Consider the following 12,241-nt stretch of genomic DNA (forward strand, 5'->3'; position numbering starts at 1 on the left):
TGATATTTGCTTTAGCACTCAATGGAAAAGACCCATAAGGAAGTAGAGGTGGGCTAATAAGAGTCCAATGAATGTATGGCATTTGTGCGAAGGTCCTCAGATGGAAAGGCGCTTTAGGCCATTTGAAGCCTACATTGATTCCTTTATTAATTGAGAGCATGGGTAGAGATTTTAGGAGCAATTAGGGTATCATTTCAGTCACCGAGAGTGAATGGGGTCTTCACTATGGTGGTTTATTGGCAGTAAAATGGAGAAGCAGGTAGGTTTAGAAATATTGAGATTGAGAAGTAGCAACAGCAGTCAATATTCTGGATGTTCTAGACATCCCAATACATAATACACTGAAGTGATTGAAATAAACTGTTAAATAGAATGTACTAAGATAATGTATAAATATGTTATGATATGGTATAATATAATATAATGTTTAAGATTTACAATATAACAATGTGGTTGGGAAAATTATATGTGCAAGATGTCAAAGTGATAAAGCAAGATTTCAGAGAAGATTATATAAAAAGTGTTGTATAAAAAGTGTTTGGTTAAGACAAGAAATTTTACTGTTTCCTGCACAAAAGATAAAGAGGGTTTTGTACACTGGAAAAATTAGGAGAAAATGAGGAAATATCTTATTTAATAGCCATGCTTACATTAATTCTAAATGTGTTAACTGAATTCTAGTTTTCCAACACTGGCTTGCATTTAGAGATTTAAAGGATTACATGGCAAGCTCTTTCAAGCAACTTAGAGTCAAGAATGTGAGAGGAGCTTGGCACCAGATCTGTAATCGAGGAGAAGTAGATCAAATAGAGATGGGAATTAAGAAAAAGAAGTAAGTTGACCACTTAGATTTGAATAAAAGTCCCTTGCCTCAATTTCCAACTCCTTAAAGTGTATCAATTATTCCTATTGTTGCATAAGAATAAAATAGTTTAAATTAACTATTTTATTTGTTCACGATAATGTAATTCAGCAGTTTGGTTGGGCTTAGTTAGGAGACGCTTCTGGTTTCCCAAATCAGCAGTCCTCTGGTTGTCAACAAGGCATGAATGGGTTATAAGGATTCTGTCAGTTGGCTTGTGTCAGAGTCGTCAGTGTCTCTCTGTCTCTCTTTTGGTCTTCTCTCTCTCTTCTCTCTGGATCTTTCATCGTTGAATTAGCTAACCCAGTCTTCTTTAAATAGTAATATCACACTTTTTTTGCTGTAACTATCAGAATATATTTATCATTTTGCATTAAAAGCCATATCTGATAGCTATTGCTGACTGTTATGTAAGTCCTCCTTAAATAGTAATATCAAAGATACCTCAGAATATTGTGGAAACCTATGATGAACAAAGAAACTTGTTCCTGCTATAACCGTGTTCTTGGTGGGAAGGAAAATAAAACACTTTTCTCTGGGTTTCAAAACAACCCGCCATAAGGACATAGTTTTGAAAAGTTTGAAGTTATTCCTTCAGGTAACTATATTTGTATATGGAAATTTATAAAAGTAATTTGATTTGCTAGAAATTTTCACTTATTTGTTTAGGAAGCAACTCCAATATCTTTGCTTTGTTTTTCCTTGTCGTTATGGTTAAGGCGTTTGTTTTAGTCCTAAGTGACATTTGTCTAGTCCCTGAAACTGAATTGAAAAATCTTCCTGAGTCCTTACTCCATGCATGAAAAATATTTGGAATCTAGAGTTCTCTGAATTTACAGCTTCTTTTGGAAAAAAATCTTTTGCAAGATTAAAGGGAATGAAAAAATTGGTTCAGAAAGAGTATTTCTCCAGCAAGAGTAAAGGAGCCATTCTAAATTACCCATTGTTTTTCTTGCCAAAATCAGCTAAAACTTTCTTTCTAGGACTCGAAAATTGTAATGAAATAAGTATAATGAGCTTTTAAACTTGAGCTTCTTGGAGTTAAAGAAACCCATTTAGATAGATACAGGGCATTTTATTCTATTTTTGAATGACTAGTTTATCCATGAGGTGAGTATTTCCACAATAAACATCATAAAAATTTGTGTCCTATTTCAATTTTCACACACACAAAAAAGATTTTTGCCATAAAATTAAACTTCTCAATTTTATCATTAAATATTAAAATTTAAATTTGAAATTGGGAGATAATAGTTTATTTTACAAGTCCAATTTGGTTTTACATATATGGTAACATTTTTATGGATTACTTCTTAATTGTGATTTTTATTTGGTTTTTATCCTGTGTAACTGTTGGCATGAGTCAAATAGTTCTGAACATTCTTTACTTCACATTTACCTATTTGGATTTTAGGAGGTATTCTTTTCTAAAATTATTGTGCAACAGTTTGAACGTTAACATGCTCAAAGCATATTGATTTTTCCAACCATTAAATCCATGCATTTAGCTTCTCAAAATAAACACAAGCTTAGCTCAGCACTTTCACAATTCTAGAAAACTGAATAATTATTAGTATTTTTAACATGAAGAAAAATAAATCTAAGGCTACCACAAATAAAGGCAAGGTGGAACATTATTACAGTCAGAAGGTCATTTAGCTTTTGTAGTATAGTTGATATTATTCAGTCTTTGCTTTGTAAGAAATGTTCTTTGCACAGACTAGAAATCCAAAGCTCCCTAAGTCTAATTTTATTGGACTTCCTTTTACCTGTTATTTATGTTAAATTTCTTACTTGTAATTTCAGTGCTGATAAGTTTGTCCATATTTTGGTTTTCAAGTTGAACCGCATGTCAATATTTAAAGAGCGAAAATCACTACATAATATTAGTTTTCAGTATTCTTTTGACCTTGATATTAAAAGTAAGTAGCTTTCACTTTTAGACCTCAGAATTTAAGAGTCGAATGCAGGGTGAAGTGCAAAGGATCACTCACAATTGATAGTAAAATATTCATGGATAGGATCCTGCAAAAACTTACTAATTTATAAAATTATTTTGTCAACCACTGCCATTTTAGTTTGATATTGCTGTACGTAAAATGAGTTCAAAATTCTACAGCAATTACTAGGTAATAAAAGTAAAATAAGTAATCATCCTGAGTATAAAACTGATTTTTATTGTGAAAATTGATCATTTAAATAATGAAAAATATTTTGTCTTCAAAATATTCTTCTGAATATGTTAACTTCTCTCAGTCTCTAATGGTTTTGACCAAAACGTTGTCATTTTTGTAATATAAAATGAATGCCAAATTTGAACATTATTCATAATATTCATATTCCTAATTCTTTTGGATACCATAATATAGGGAGAAAGCCATGTTTCAAACAAATAAAAATATTTAACAAAAGATACATAAGCAATACAAAAGAATTTATTTGCCAGTTTTTTTCTTGGTATCTAGCCCATGATCAGTAGGAAGCTATCAGCACATTAATCATCTGCTGTTTAAGAATGCGTGGAAGTGAATTTGCATAACAAGAATAATGATCTGCTTATATTTGTCAGATGTGTGTGTGTGTGTGGATGCAAGTGTGCAGATACATTTCTGTGTTCTTGTGTGTATATAAAATATTTTTATAAGTTATCACAAAATCAAATAAGCATCACTGGTCCTTTCTAGGGAACAGAAAATGAAATATATTTCATCACTAATCATATGCTCATATGCAAAACATTCTGGCCTATCTAGAACTATGATTTATTAAAGAAATAATGTTGAACTAATTCCTTTGTATTGTAGAATTTCAAATCAAACCATAATTAGCTTACTCTGAAAAATTAATGAAAAATATTTGGAATCTAGAGTACTCTGAATTTACAGTTTCCTTTGGAAAAAAAAATATAATGGGAACTGAAAAATGATACATTGAAAATATTTATTTTTAGCTAGCTTTCACTTAATTCAACCAAAGTGCCTTATCACATTTCATGGAGCTTTCACAAATGATACTGTGAGTTATATATAACCTGGAAAACAATTAAATTTTTTTGAAATATTAATAATATTTAATTTAAGTCCTAAAATTAAAAAAACATATAAACAAGCAAGTCACTGGACAATTTTGATACAGAAATTTGAAGTACATTGAATCAATGAAGGAGAGATTCACAGATATTTCAGAGAAAGATGAGCTCAAGATTTTTCATTGCTTCAATTTAGCTTCTCTGTTGTACTTTAACTAGGTACTTTACTGTGGTTTTATATTGACATGCTGTCGTGTTTAGGCTGCCCTTGTCTCCATTGTAGATTTGACATTACAGCATAAATTCTAGTTTAAATGTACTAATGTAAACACAAAGCAAAATGGAAAAATAGGAGCATAGGCTAAAGAAGCTAAATCAAGAGAAAGTTACATACTTGTGTACCTGTCAGCCTCTAATATGGGGTTTGTCACTTTTCTGCAATCACCTTCTGGATTATTTAATAATTTTATTTTTATTAACTGACAAATAACAAAAACTAAAATACTGCAATTATATGCTGCAATAAAAAGCAGCGTTTATGTATTTTCATCACAATATTTTCCCATTAATGGAAAACACAAGATATTTTTCAACAATGAAAGCATTTTTCTTTCTTAATATTTTCCAATTGTTTGTACTTGGTGAAGTTCTACTAAAGAATTTTATCCCCATTTATGCCCATAATAGTGTCCATTATTGAAAAAGAAATATTCTGTGCTATAATTTACCCAACTACTGCAATTTGTTGCTTAATTCAATATCACTTGTGAGTTCTATAAAAGATCAAGTGTTGTAGGTATTTAACATGCAAGGAAAATATGAAATGCAGATCACATAAGGTCAATGGTTTATGAAATAACTTTTGCAAAAAGGATACTACCATGAAGACATTTTTAGTTCTATTTAAGTATCTCTTAGATATTCTAGTAGGAAGGCTTTTGTATGAACACAGTGTCAAAAGAATAAAATAATATGAACTGTAAGGAAAAATATTGAATTGTACATTGAGCAGATAAATCTGATTAAATATAATATATAGTGCCCTTGGAAGTTTGGAATATGAAGAAATGAGTTGTTTAGATTCAGGTAAATGAAGAATCGATCCTGTCATAAAATATCTTAACATTGTGTTAAAACGTTAATGATGGACAAATAGGACACAAATATATAGGCTTTGGAAATTCCATCTCTAAGGCGGTATGCTCTTTAAATTAGTCTGCATAAGTCGAATATTATGGGATATTAGCATTTTAAGAACTAGAATACTATGTTATAGAACATCAGCTTTCGTTAAGTCAACTAAAATACATTCATAATAACAAAAGGCTTACAGGGGTCAAACAATCTATTGGACCAAAATTCACATTTAATGCACATGTGAACATCCACACACAGTTATATATATATATATATATATATATATATATATATATATATATATATATAGTGTGTATATATATAGTGTATATATATATATATATGAATATATTAGACTACAGTGTTTTCCAATTTATATAATTTAGAATTGATATTAATAGTTTTCAAAGAAACTTCAAAGAAAACATGTAACGTAAATATCATGCTATAAATTGAAAAAATTACTGTGAAAATTATAATAATCATCTCATATGTTCAAAGCGAACATCCTGTATGCTGTATTAATTTTTCTATTGCAACATAACAAATCACTGCAAGTCAGTGCTTAAACAGCACTTAATCATTTATTATCTCAGTTTCCATGGGTAACAAGTCAAGACATGGATTAGCTGGGTCTGGTATGATCATGATCTCACCAAACAGATACCAAGGTATCTCTGCGGCTGCAAGCACATCTGAGGCTTTAGTCCTCTTCAATTTTTTAGGTTGTGGGCAGAACTTAGTTTCTTGCAGTTGTAGGAACCAGGTCTCCATTTTTATTCCCATTTGTGGAGATTGTTCTTGGTTCCTAGAAATTACCCTTAGGTCCCAGATACATGCCTCTTACATAACATGAAGACTTACTTCTTCAAAGCCAGTAAAGAACATCACTTCTGTCTACCATGGCCATGGGGATGCCGATCCCATCACCTTTACCAAATAGGTATGTAATCAAGGTAATTTGTCTAACCCCATCAAATTAAAAACTTGAACTCATGTTCAAGAGGTTACATTGAGTGTGTATACCAGATGGCTGGAATCTTAGAGGCTACTTTAGAATTCTGCCTGTATATATATATATATATGCATGGAGACAAAAGGAGTCTATTTGCATAGGAATTGAGGAAAATTACTATAAATTATTAAATAATTCTTAAAACATATATCCTGAAAAAATTAAAACACCTAATATAGATACCATTTTGCACTACATTCAGCTATAATTTTACACTGCATTTGGCTGTAATTGTCAGTTAATCAATATGAAAAGAAAATGAGCGGTTGTGTGGTGGTTAGGGCTATGTGAAGTTACGCTATTCTGCATGGATGCTCCAGCTCAGCACAAGTGAATTAAAGAGAATGAATGAATAGTCTCATTTTCCCTTGCTTTTTGTAAAGATGAAAATGCTTTCCAAAATCCCTGTAGCAGAGTCTGACTGTGTCTTTTTTTAAGTGTTCTGCCATGGAGTAGATTTAAAATTCTTTTGTAGCATCAAATCCCAGGTGCCTGAAACCACCTGCTTTTATAGAAGAAGAAAGCGTAGGTGATGAGAGGAAACTGGAAAAGAATGTTTTATTATGAAAATGCCAATAATTTTAATGTGAAATGATTCAAAACTCTCAAATGCTTAGTGTCATATAGAACATATGAAAACTAAAGTGATAACCGGAAAGTGATATTAATATACAAATATTATTACCCTTGATATATTAAAGGCGAAGCATCATATATTTTAATTTTGAATTGCTTTTACTTAAGGAAATGGTAATTATTATTTCATTATGCTTAAAATAGGTAAAAATATGTTAATATCAAAATAAATTGAGATCACTATGCATTAGTGATGTAATTAAATAGACAATATACTAAAAGCACCAGTCTCAGCAACCAGAATTATTATTATTGACATTTTTAGTTTAAAATGTCTTGTTTTCAGAATTAAGGTCCTGATTCATTAGGAAACAAAACTAAAAACATCAAAATTATTTGATATTTTGAAATACAAAACAGATTCAATAGGTTAGTAATAGGTAAAAGCTGTTTAGCAGTTTGTGGCTTTGCAAGATAAACTGGCCCACTAATCCAGTGATTAAATTGTTCTCTTTAACCATTTATTTATGTACCATGTACATAAGTAACACAGGCGAGAGACAAGAGACATTACATTAACATGCATATGCTTAAAATTCAGGAGAGTTAACAGAATACACTAATATTTTCTATTAAAGTAGCAAAATTTTATTTAGAATATCTGTGCATATTTGATATCTGATATGCCTCACAAACAAAAATATTGTTTAAGTTTATTATTCTGTCCCATAGACAGCAATTTATTATACAGGATCAAAAGTATCTCATTAAAGAATGACAGTGCATGGCATTAGTTGTACTCAAAGCCACCTTAGGCATTATACCAAAGAAAAAGCAAATGACAGTTGGTGTCAACACTAAATAGCTTAGGGCAAACTATTTTCCCAAAACCTATGTAATTTAATTGAAATGCAATATTTCATGAATATTAGAAACTGGGCTTTATTAAAAATGGCAAGCAAAAGTGAATGCATGACTTTTCAGTAACAAGCAATACAAATTTATTCATCAGTACATCGTTGAATTATTTAAAACTCATCATGAGTACAAGGTCATAAAATAATTTTGGTAAGTAGGCATTTTGCAGGATGCATTTCCATAATATCTCTGCATCTACAAAGTTAATCAGAACTTTGGCATGGAAACTTTCATGTGCTCACAAAGCCAGATACGGGCTTTGATTCAAAATTAGAATCAAACAGACTATTGACACTTAACATAGAAAAAATATGTATGTATGCATGAAGATAAATAAATATTGCTTGGTCATTTTAACATTATAAAATAAAACAAAATAAATTTGAAATCGCTATAACTCAATTTTCATTTTAAATCCAAAAATAAACTTATGGATAGAAAAATATTAAATTCTCAGAGATTCACAAATTTTCACAAAAAAAGGTTTTAAACAAACCCTAGTAGTTAAATTAAGCAACTGGAGTAAATACTTTTTTTTTTTTTTCATTTAAATGACATCAGTTTCTTGGTGCACTGAAAATTTCATCCCCTGGGTTCACCTGTATGATATAACCATATGCAAAAACATTTGGTCTCTGAGCATTTTGAGAACAAACCATACAATACACAATTTAATCTTATTAAGGTTAACCACATTCGAGGAAATCCTTTATTTGTCAAATGAGAGAACTAAAAATTAAAAGAAGGGGGAAACAGAATGATTTGAAATAGAGGATGAGAAAGTAAAAATAGGCAGGTCACAAATTCTACTAGTGCTTAAAATTCTATGAAATTATGAAAACCCAGTCACAATTACTCTTAATACTTTGATACATATATTGGAACTTTTAAAGTCTAGACAATAATTTGATGGAACTGTCATTGATGGTTAAAATATTTTCCTTGTAAAAAAAATGGTCAGTATGTGTTTGGACCCAACTTGGAAAAAAAGTAGACAAAGTTGAAATACTACCATGCTATCTATTTTTATGTGAAATCTTGGAAATGGCATATACATTCTCTCGTAATTCAGTTTCTCTACTGTGCATCTTTTAAATAATAAAGTTCAGGCTTAATGTCAGAATTAAAGAATATATGAAAAGCTGATAGCAAAGTGTCTGGTGACACTTATATCCTGCTACCTTTATATCCTGCTACCTTGCTATAATCACTTATATTTTCCAGAAGGTTTTTTGTTTTTTTTTCGTTATTGTAGATAGGCAATCATGTCATCGATGAATGAAGACAGTTTTATTTATTCCTTCCTCATCTCTCTCTCTATTTTTTCTTTTTCTTATCTTGTTCCTCTGACTAGTACTTACAGTATGATGATGGAAAGTGTTCTTTCTGCTTCTATTTTCTAAAAGAAATTTCAAAGAATTGCTTCATTATTTACTCAAATGTTTGATAGAATTCATCAGTGAAAACATCTGGACCAGGATTGAATAGGGGTGGTGAAAGGGAAAGTCCTTGGAAAGGGGAAAATATTCAGTCTTTCACCATTAAGTATGATATTAACTATTGACTATTTTTTATGATCTTTGAGGATGTTCTCTATTTCTACATTGTTTAAGTTTTATCAAGAATAGGTATAGGGTTTTATTAAAGGCATTTTGTGCATTATTTGCTATGACCCTGTGACTTTTCTTTTTTACTTGTAGTGAAATATATAAACTGATTTTTAAATATTGAATCAGCCTTGCACAAGTGTAATAAATCTCATTTGGTCATGGTGTGTAGTTCCCTTTCTGCATGAGTGAATTTAATTTGTTAATATTTGTTGAGGAATTTTCCTTGTGTATTCATAAAAGATATTAATTTGTAGTTTTCCTATTTTGCAATGTCTTTATCTGGTTTTATTATTAGAGTAACTATGACTTCATGGGTGAGTTAGGAATGCTGCTATTTTCTGAAAGATCGTAGAGGATTGGAATAATTATTTCCTTAGATGTTTGGTAGAATTCACAAGCAAAATCATCCATATCTTTTGTTGGAATGTTAATTATTTAATATATTTAACAGATATTAAGACTATACCAATTTTCTGTTTCTTGGTATGAGTTTTGATGGTTTGTGCAATTTGTGAAATAGGTCCATATCATTGAAGTTATAAAATTTGTGGACATAAATTTCATCATATTCCTTTATTTTCCATTTAATAGTCATGGGATCCATAGTGATTATCCTCCCTTTCTTCTGATGAAGATAATTTGCATCTTTTTTTCGTGCTTAACTTTGGTAGAGGTCCATTCATTTTAGTGATCTTTTCAAAGAGCCAGCTCTTTTTTAAGGTGATTTTCTCCATTATTTCCCTTTTTACAATTTCAATGATTTGTGCTTTAATTTTTATTTTTCTTCTGTTTCCTTTACTTAGTTGATTAGGATAACAGCTTAATATATTACTTTTAGATGTTTTTTTTTTTTAAGATAGGGACATGATATGAGCTTTCCTGCAAACATTAATTTTTCTGGTTTCCTAATATTTTTGATAAAGTGTAATATCTTATTAATTTAGCATAAAATATTTCATTTATCTATATGAGCTTGAGAAGGATGTATATTTTGTGTTGTTGGATGAAGTATTTTTAAAATGTCAATAACATACAGTTGACCACTTACTGGGTGTGTCATTTACTGAAAGAGAGAAGTTGAAATCTCCAACTATACAATTGGATTTGGCTGTCAGTTTTTGCCATGCATATTTTGTCACTGCTGTTAGGTGTTATACATATTAAGGATAGTTTCATCTTCTTGAAGAACTTTGTTCTGAGGTCTGCTTAGTCTGCAATTAATATAGCTATTCCACCTTTCTTCTTTTTAATTTTGTTTTAAATCACTTTATTCACACACCATATACAATCCATTCAAAGTATATTCAATAGATCTTGTTATAATCACATAATTATACATTCACCACCACAATCAATATGAAACAATTCTTATTTCTCTGGAAAAAAATCCCATACCCATTTTATATCCAATTATTGATGTCTAGCTTTGGTATGATGCGTGAAAGAACATTATAATGTCACTGTAAATATAGTCCTTAGTTTGCATTAATTGTATTTTTCCCATATATCACCCTATTATTAACTCCTTGCAATAGTGATGTTCTTTTGTTCTAGTTCATGTAAGAACTTTCTTATATTTATACAATTAACTACAATTTTCATTCACTATAGCTAGCTTTCACTATGGTATACAGACCATGTTTTATCATCTAGTTTTCTTGTAGTGAAATACACAAACCTAGCCTTTTCCTTTCAGGCATAGTCACAGCATTGTTAGTTGTAATTAGGTATGCTGCTATCGTCACATAGTAATGTGCTATCCATTTCCAACCATTTACAGTGAACCTTCTTAAACAGTCTCTGCATATTAAGCATTATCTTCCATTCTCTACCTTCTTCCTGGTAACCTTCACACTAGATTTTAATGCCCAGTGTCTGCTCATTATAAATAGTTCATATGAGTGAGACCATACAATATTTGAACTTTTGTGTCTGGTTTATTTTGCTCAACATAATGTCCTCAAGGTTCATCCGTGTTGTTGCATGTCTCAGGACTAAATTACTTATGACTGTGTAGTATTCCATCATATGTATACACTACTTATCCACTCATCTGTTGATGGACACTTGGGCTACTTCCATCTATTGGCATTGTGAATAATGCTGCTATGGACATTGGTTTGAAAATGTATATTCATGTCCCAGCGTCCCACTCTTCTGAGTATATACATAGCCATGTGATTGCCAGATCATGTGGCAATTCTATATTCAACTTCCTGGGGAACTGCCAAAATGCCTTCCAGAGTGGCTGCACCATTTTACATTCCCACCAGCAGTGAATAATTGGCCCTATTTTCCACATCCTCTCCAAATACTTGTGATTTTCTATTATGGCCATTCTGGTTGGTGTGAAGTGATATCTTGTTGTTTTGATTTGCATTTCCCTAATAGCTACTGATGTTGGACTCTCTTAATGTACTTTTTAGCCATTGGAAAAGGATCTATCCATGTCTCTTGGCCATTTTCAGTGGGTTGTGTGTCTGTTTATTGAGTTGAAGGATTTTTTTATATCTTCTGGATATTAACTCCTTATTGGTTGTGTGGTTTCCAAATATTTTCTCCTGTTGGATAGGTTGTCTTTTCACTTTTTTGACATTGAAGCACAAAACTGTTTAATTTTAAGGAGATTCCATTTATCTATTTCTTTCTTCATTGCTTGGATTTTGAGTATAAGGTATAAAAACCACCACCTTTCTTTTGGTTAGTATTAGTATGGCATATCCTTTATCCCTTCACATTTAATCTATCTGCGGTTTTGTATTTAAAGTGGAGTTCTTGTGAACCACATAGAGTTGAGTCTGACTTCTTTTTATATCCATTCTGACATTCTCAATCATTTAATTGTTATGTTTAGACCATTCACATTTAAATTAGTTATTTATTTAGCTGAGTGTTTTTATTTATATAGCTGGTTTATCTTTATTGTACTAGTTGTAGTTTATTTTTATTGTACTTGTTCTTGTTTCTTTTCTTCATTTGATCTTCCCTCATTTTTTGCCTTCTTTGATTGTAATTCAGATTTTTACATTATTCTCCATCCTCTCCTCTCTTAGCATACAAACTATATATATTTTAAAATTTTATTTGATTTTTAA

This window comes from Tamandua tetradactyla, chromosome 22 (genome assembly GCF_023851605.1).
Source record: "Tamandua tetradactyla isolate mTamTet1 chromosome 22, mTamTet1.pri, whole genome shotgun sequence".
Lineage (NCBI taxonomy): Eukaryota > Metazoa > Chordata > Mammalia > Pilosa > Myrmecophagidae > Tamandua > Tamandua tetradactyla.